Source organism: Furipterus horrens, unplaced genomic scaffold, assembly GCF_987537825.1.
Source record: "Furipterus horrens unplaced genomic scaffold, mFurHor1.1.pri manual_scaffold_6, whole genome shotgun sequence".
NCBI lineage: Eukaryota > Metazoa > Chordata > Mammalia > Chiroptera > Furipteridae > Furipterus > Furipterus horrens.
The window spans coordinates 38,889,817-38,897,838 of NW_028327176.1; positions in this window are offsets into that span (position 1 = coordinate 38,889,817).

Here is an 8,022-nt window from a genome sequence, read left to right on the forward strand (position 1 = left end):
AACTTCTATAACTTGATTAGGGAAAAAGTCAAAAAAGTCCAGGAAGCACAGAGGGTCTGAATCAAGATGAACCCAAAGAGATGCACTATAAGACACATCATAATTAAAATAGCAGAATCTAAAGACAAAGACAGACTCTTAAAGGCAACAAGGAAGAAATAGCTAGTAACATGCAAGGGAGCTACAATAATACTATCATCTGATTTCTCAACAAAACACTGCAAGTCAGAAGGGAATGGCAAGAAGTATCCCAAGCAATGAAAATCAAAAGCCTACAACCAAGACTACTCTACACAGCCAGGTTCTTATTTAAAATGAAATGTGAAATAAGGAATTTCCCAGACACAAAGGGTTAAAAGAATACATGTCCACCAAACCAGCATTGCAAGACATGCTGAAGGGACTGTTTTAAGATGAAAAAGAGAAACACAGGTACAAAGGAAAAAAAATGCCAATGAATAAGTACCTATCAATAATACCTTAAATGTAAACAGATTAAATGCTCCAAACAAAAATGAAGGATAAGAAAATATGACCTGCATATATGTTGTCTACAAGAGACCCACCTCAGAAAAAAAGATCTACATGGATGGAAAGTGAAGGGATGAAAAAAAATACCAAACAAATGGACATGAAATAAAAAAGCTTGGGTAGCAATACTTATATCAGACAAAATAGATTTCAAAACAAAGGTGATAAAAAGAGACAAAAATGGACACTACATAATACTTAAAGGAGTAATACAGCAAGAAGATATAGCCCTTGTAAACATATATGCACACAATATATGAGTACCTAAATATATAAAGAAAGTGTTAGAGGACTTCAAGAAAGATATCAACAGCAACACACTCACAGTAGGGGATTTTAACATTCCATTGTCAACAATGGATAGATCTTCCAAGCAAAGAATCAACAAGGATATTGTGGTACTTAACAACACTCCATATCAAATGGACTTAATATATACAGAACATTTCACCCCAAAGAAGCAAAACATAATTTTTTTTCAAATGCATATGTAACATTTTCAAAGATAGGGGACACAAAATCAGCCTCAAAAAATTCAAGAAAATTGAAATAACATTAAGCATCATCTCAGATACAATAGCTTGAAACTAGAAACCAACTTCAAGGAAAAACTCAAAAACCCTCAAATTCATGGACACTGAATAGCATGCTATTAAATACTAAATGGGTTAACAATGAGATCAAGGAAGAAATAAAAACATTTCTGGAAACAAATGGAAATGAACACACAGCAGCCCAAAATCTATGAGACATAGCAAAGGCAGTCCTAAGAGGGAACTTCATAGCAAAACAGGTCTACCTAAAAAGGATTAAAAAAATCTCAAAAAAGCAACCTAACCCTATATCTACAAGAACTAGAGGACAAACAGCAAACAAATCGCAGAGCAAGTACTAGGAAGGAAATCATCAATATCAAAGTAGAATTAAATGACATGGAGACTAAAAAACAATTCAAATGATCAATAAATCCAGGAGCTGATTCTTTGAAAAGATAAACAAAATTGACAAGCCTTTAACCAGACTCATCAAGAAAAAAAGAGGACCCAAATAAATGAAATCGGAAATGAAAGTGGAGAAATCACAACTGATACCACAGAAATACAAAGGATTGTAAGAAATTACTAATAATTGTATGCCAAGAAATTTGAGAACCTGGGCAAACTGACAAATTTCTAGAATCATATAATCGTCCAAAACTGATTCAAGAAGTGGAAAGCCTGAATAGACTGATAACATCTAGTGAAATTGAAGCAGTAATGAAAATACTCTCAGCACACAAAAGCCCCAGACCCAATGGTTTCACAAGCGAATTTCACCAAACATTTAGGGAAGAGCTAACACCTATCATTCTCAAACTATCTCAAAAATTAAGATGAGGAAAGACTACTAAACTCTGTTTATGAGGCCAGTATTATCCTAAATTTAAAACCAGTAAAGACACAACAAAGAAAGAAAACTACGGGCCAATATTGCTTATGAATATAGATACTAAATTCTCAACAAATATTGGCAATCCAGTTCCAGCAATACATTAAAAAAACACATACACCATGATCAAATGGGATTTGTCCCAGGGATGAAGGATGGTACAATATTTGCAAATCAATAAATGTAATACACCACATAAACAAAATGAAAGACAAAAATCATATGATCATAATAATAGATGCTAAAAAAGCATTTGATGAATTCCAGCTCCCATTTATGATAAAAAAAAAAAAAAACGCTCAGCAAAATGGGAATAGAGGGAGCATGCCTCAGCATAATAAAGGCCATATACAACAACCAATATAATATTAAATGGGCAAAAGTTAAAAATCTTCCCCATAAGATGAGGAACAAAGCAAGGGTGTCCACTTTCACTACTTTTATTCAATATAGTATTAAAAATTCTAGTTACAGTGATCAGAAAAGGAAAAGAAAAAAAAGACATCCAAATTGGAAAGGAAGAATTGAAATTGTCATTATTTGCGGATGACATGATAGTGTACATAAAAAATTCTGTAGTCTCCACCAAAAACTACTTGACCTAATAAATGAATTTGGCAAAATAGCAGGATACAAAGTCAATATTCAGAAATTGAAGGCATTTTTGTACACCAACCATGAAATTTCATAGACAGAAACTAGGAAAAATTCCCATTTACTATAGCAACACAAAAAATAAAGTACCTAGGAATAAACTTATCCAAGGAGGTAAAAGACCTGTACTCAGAAAACTGAAAAAGAAATTAAGGGTGATACAAATAAATGGAAGTATATACTGTGTTCATGGACTGGAAGAATTAACATAATTAAAATGTCAATACTACCCAAAGCAATCTATAGATCCAATGCAATCACTATAAAAATACAAGTGGCATATTCCACAGATATAGAACAAATATTTCAAAAATTTATATGAAACCGAAAAAGATCCCAAATAGCCTCAGAAATCTTGAGAAAGAAGAACAAAGTAAGATGTAACACAATATTTGATATCAAACTATAATACAAGGCCACTATAATCAAGGCAGTCTGGTACTGGCATAAGAATAGACATATAGATCAATGAAACAGATAGGGTTCCCAGAAATAAACTCATGTCTCTATAGTCAATTAATATTTGATGAAGGGGGAAGGAACATAAAATGAAGTAAAAATAGCCTCTTCAATAAATGGTGTTGGGATATCTGGACTGGTTCCTTCCAAAAAAATGAAACAAGACCATCAAATTACACCATGCACCAGAATAAACTCAAGATGGTTAAAATACTTAAATATAAGTCATAATACCATAAAAGTCCTAGAGGAAAACATAGGCAGTAAAATAACTGATATCCCACACAGTAATATTTTTGTTGATATGTCTCCTAGGGCAAGGGAAATAAAGGAAAAAAATAAACAAATGGGACTACTTCAATTTAAAAAGGTTCTGCATGGCTAAAGAAAACAGCAAAATGAAAAGGCATCCAATCATATGGGAAAACATATTTGCCAATAATAACTGGGACAAGGGTTTGATTTCGAAAATATATAAAGAACTCATATGGCTCAACACCAGGAAGAAAAACAATCCCTTTAAAAAATGGGCAAAGGACCTGAACAGACACTTCTCCAAGGAAGCCATACAGAGGGCCCATAGGCATATGAAAGAATGCTCAACATCATTAGCCATCAGAGAGATGCAAATTAAAATCACAATGAGATACCACCTTACATAGGTCAAAATGGCCACTAGGGAGTATAACAATGGTGGTGTTTTAGAGTGCTCTCAGTTGGTAGACAAAACTAGCAGTGATTATAGCAAGTCTTATGATAGTAAGTTATATTGCTAATGACATTGATAATAAAAACACTCCTAGAAAAAATGAGATACCTCAAGTCTGAGAGATGTATTATGCTGGAGAACATATAAAGATTTCCAAATATGTCAGGGAATATTTCCACTGAATATCCAAAACCCACAATAATTATTGTTTTCTTTGAGATTAGATAAACTGCACTTATTAAAAAATAGACTGTAAATGAGTAAAATGTCTTACTTTATAAATTATATTTTTGGTCCAGAGAGAGGGTTGAGGAAACACTTGTAAGACTCAAAAAATTGTAGTTATGCAAAGATTTTACTTTCTCTGAGTTATAATTACTAAAGAACATCCCAAATATTACAATCTATAGTTTGCTCGGTGCTACTCATAATGAAGTCATTAATTCAAGGAATTGTGATCTATGAATATACTTTTGATACTGAAATGCAATTTCTTTCTCCTATTGGTATAAAAATATATAAACTTCATCATTTTAGGCACATCAACTAGGATTTTAGGAGCTCATATGTTAAAAACTTTTGGTACTACCCTTACCAGTGTGACTCAGTTGGTTGGATATCATTCTGCTGGTTGGGGCACATGCCTGGGTTGTGGGTTCCATCCCCAGGGTGCAACCAATCAATGTTTCTCTCTCATATCGATGTTTCTCTCCCTCTCTTTCTCCCTCCCTTTCCCTCTCTCTAACAATAAATAAATAAAATCTTTAAGAAAGAACTTTGTTACTAGCATCATATTTGCAATGGGAGAGGAGGTGGGTTGGGTGGGGGAGAGAAATTGGGGGAAAAGGGGACAACTGTAACTGAAAAACCAAAATAAAAAAATTAAAAAAAAATATCTAGTTCTCTCTCTTCTAACTTAAGGGATGAGAATCCTAAACTTTTAGTAACCAGTGGAGTCCCTACTTTAACACAGCCACTTACATTAATTTCTAATGTAAGAATGTGCCTTCCTTTAGGTTTTACTTTATTTCCTATCCTCTGATACATCAGAGGTTTGGTGAATATTATTTTTCCTTCTATAAATTAAACAGCTCCCATAACACTTTCTGCCATCTTTTTGAGTGTAATGTTTGTTTTGCTGCTGCAAAATTTTCACCATTAGTCACGTCCACACACTCATTACTTCTGCAAAGTTTCTGAGATTTTCACTCTGGAAAATATTACTCTAAAGATGACTCACATCAAGAACCACATGTCCCTGACTTGAACTCTAAGCAATAAAATCTTTAAAAGGGTTGCTTAGCTAAGATATTGGCTTCTCAAAACTATTCTCCAATAAAAGAAACTAGATCTCCTTGGAAAATGACTGATGGCAGAGCCGGGGCACAGAAAGGAACAACATAGCCCTGGAATATCTTGAGATGCCAATGAGTAAGAATATGTTCAAAAAATGAGGGCATATCAAAAGAATACAGGATCCAACCCAAAAAAGCTGCCAATTGCTAAAGCTGGCACATGTTTAGCAACAAAATAAACAATGACAAAGTTGGATTCTAAGAAATAGAATAAGATAAAAATACATATCTATGCCAATATATACATGAATGAATAAATAAGTACTTGCATACATGCAGGAGCTTAAATGGCTCTTCATTTACAGGAAAATTGCGATTAACAAATGTAGGAAGATAAAAACAAAATAGAAATTTATTGTTAGACAAATAACAAAATATGAGTTGAGGTAGACAAAAACAGTCTATGGATGTTAAAATTAGTGGGTAAGACTGTGATGAGAAACAGGATATTTGGATAGTCTTAAAGTATCTTCTCACAAGAGAAATGCTAATTCAAAAAAAAATTTTAGCTTTATAGTGAAGAAAACTAGTTGACACCACATTAGCCATGTGATCACAGTTGACATCACCAGCAATAAGACATACTGACCTCATGTACCTCCTGATATGATGTACTGAGAAGGGTCTATAATTCTTGCAGTATTCCTGCAAAAAATTCATAACCTCAATTTAATAATGAGAAAACATTGCACAAACTCCACATGGTGTGCCTTCTACAACTAAACTGGCCAGGAGCCTTCAAAAGTGTCAAAGTCATGAAAGACAAACTGAGGAAATGAGGAACTATCCCAGATTAAAGAGGAGTAAGAAAGCATGACAGCCAAACAGAGTGTTAGATCCAGGATTAGATCCTGAACCAGAAAAAGAGCAATAGTGGGAAATATGGAAACATTCAAATAAGATCAGTAGATTATTTAATAGCGTTGCATCAAAGTTAATTTTCTCCTGATAAGGTCACAGTGGTTTTTAAGATGTTAACATTAGGGAAAGCTGGGTAAAGAACATATGGGAATTCTATTCATTATGTTTGCAGCTCTTCTGTTAAGTAATAGGAGAACCCTTTAATAGGAGAAACAAAATCTAAATTTATAAATAGATTCTTGTCCCTCTTTCTGAAAAGCTGTACTATGATTGTTAAACACAGCCTTACATTTTCCTTAGGAAAAGCTGTTGATATTTCCTGATGCCTCTACCCTTTTTCTATGTGAGGGTAATCTTTTATAAGGTCTATTTGTATTAAAGCAAATATAACTGTATATATTTATTCACATAAATTCATTTATATATGCATGCATATATTGTATCTCATAAATATTTTATATATTGAGGCAACTATATAGTCACCTCTTGCTCTTCTTTTCCTTTGAGAAATGGGTGGCTCTAATGTCATTAACTTAATTCCATGAGGACTACAATGAATTACAGACCTAGGGATCATCCCCATCCTCCCCCTCCACCTCTTCCATCTTTTCCTCCTCCTCCTTCACCTCCTCTGCCATAATCAATGTCCATAATCAAAGATGTAGTCCCAGGTTCCTCATGCTTTATTCCCGGTCAAACTTAGTAAATAACTGGCAATACTCTACCCATCCTAGAGTATTATACCATTCACATTCCTAAAGGACAGATTTCTGTATTAAAATATTGAAGAAATAAGATAACAGTGAAAAACAGCATCAGCTGTAACAATATCTATAATTCAATCAAGGCATACCATTCAGAATTAGTATTAATATTTGGAATATCCTATTTTAAATACAGGTAAGCTTCTGCTTATCACTTAATAGAGAAGTTCTTATTTATTTTATTTGTTGATATTCTGCATATAATTTAAAGTATAAACTTATAAGTATTATTGCTTAGGTAAAATTCTGCCAACAATTATGACTTGAAAGCTGTTAATTATATATACTAAAACAATTATTATTAAGTAGTCATGAAAAAATGAATTAACATACTATATACATTTTTGAGAGAATGTATTAACTAGATAATATTTGAAAGAATGTTACATATATTTTGAGCTAATAAATATAAAAACTATGGAAAATATTATTATAAAGTGTATAAAATGCAAGGCAGAATAATAAGTGTAGAATAACATTATATCAAAATTCTTTTCTCTAAAAAATTTTTGATAATGATTATTAAAAAATGTAAACAAATCATTTGAAAAAATGTTATTTTATATTAAAATAATAAATTTCATTTAGGTTGCCAGCCTTTCAAAATAAAAATTATATGAGAATTATATAAAAAAATCCTCAATTTATATAACTTGTTTTATAGTAAATAATATTATAATAAAACCAAATAAATAATATAGATAGTATGAGTAAAAGAAGTAATTGTTAGGAAAAGTTAGGTTCCAACAAAAACATCTTTCTCTCCACTGAGAGGGAAATGGAGCCATCATTGTCTTACAGCAGAAGTATAGAATATGCAATTTAGTAGCACAACTTGCTGAGCTCTTACTGTTCTTACATAATAATAGAACACCTTTTAAATTGATTGCAAAGTTTTTAGTAATACAGTTGTAAAAACTATAATTACTTTTTATACAAATTTTTATCAAATTTTTAAAGAGTTTATTTTATGGGCAAATGATACTTGATTTCGCACTAAACTTCAGCCAAATATTGTTTGTAACTATACGCCTTTGGTATCGGATAAACATATTTGATGAATATCAAAAATAAAATGAATTTAAAAAAAATATGTTGGTGAGGAAAAATGAGCAAAGATTCTTTGCTACTTTGAGGTAGGGAGTTTAAATTGGCTCTCCTTCTTTGGAGAGCAGTTAGGGAAGTGTGCTATAAACTTTTTTAAAAACCTTTAAATGTCAATATACAAACTAGTTCTGCTTATAACTGTTCATTGAGGAAT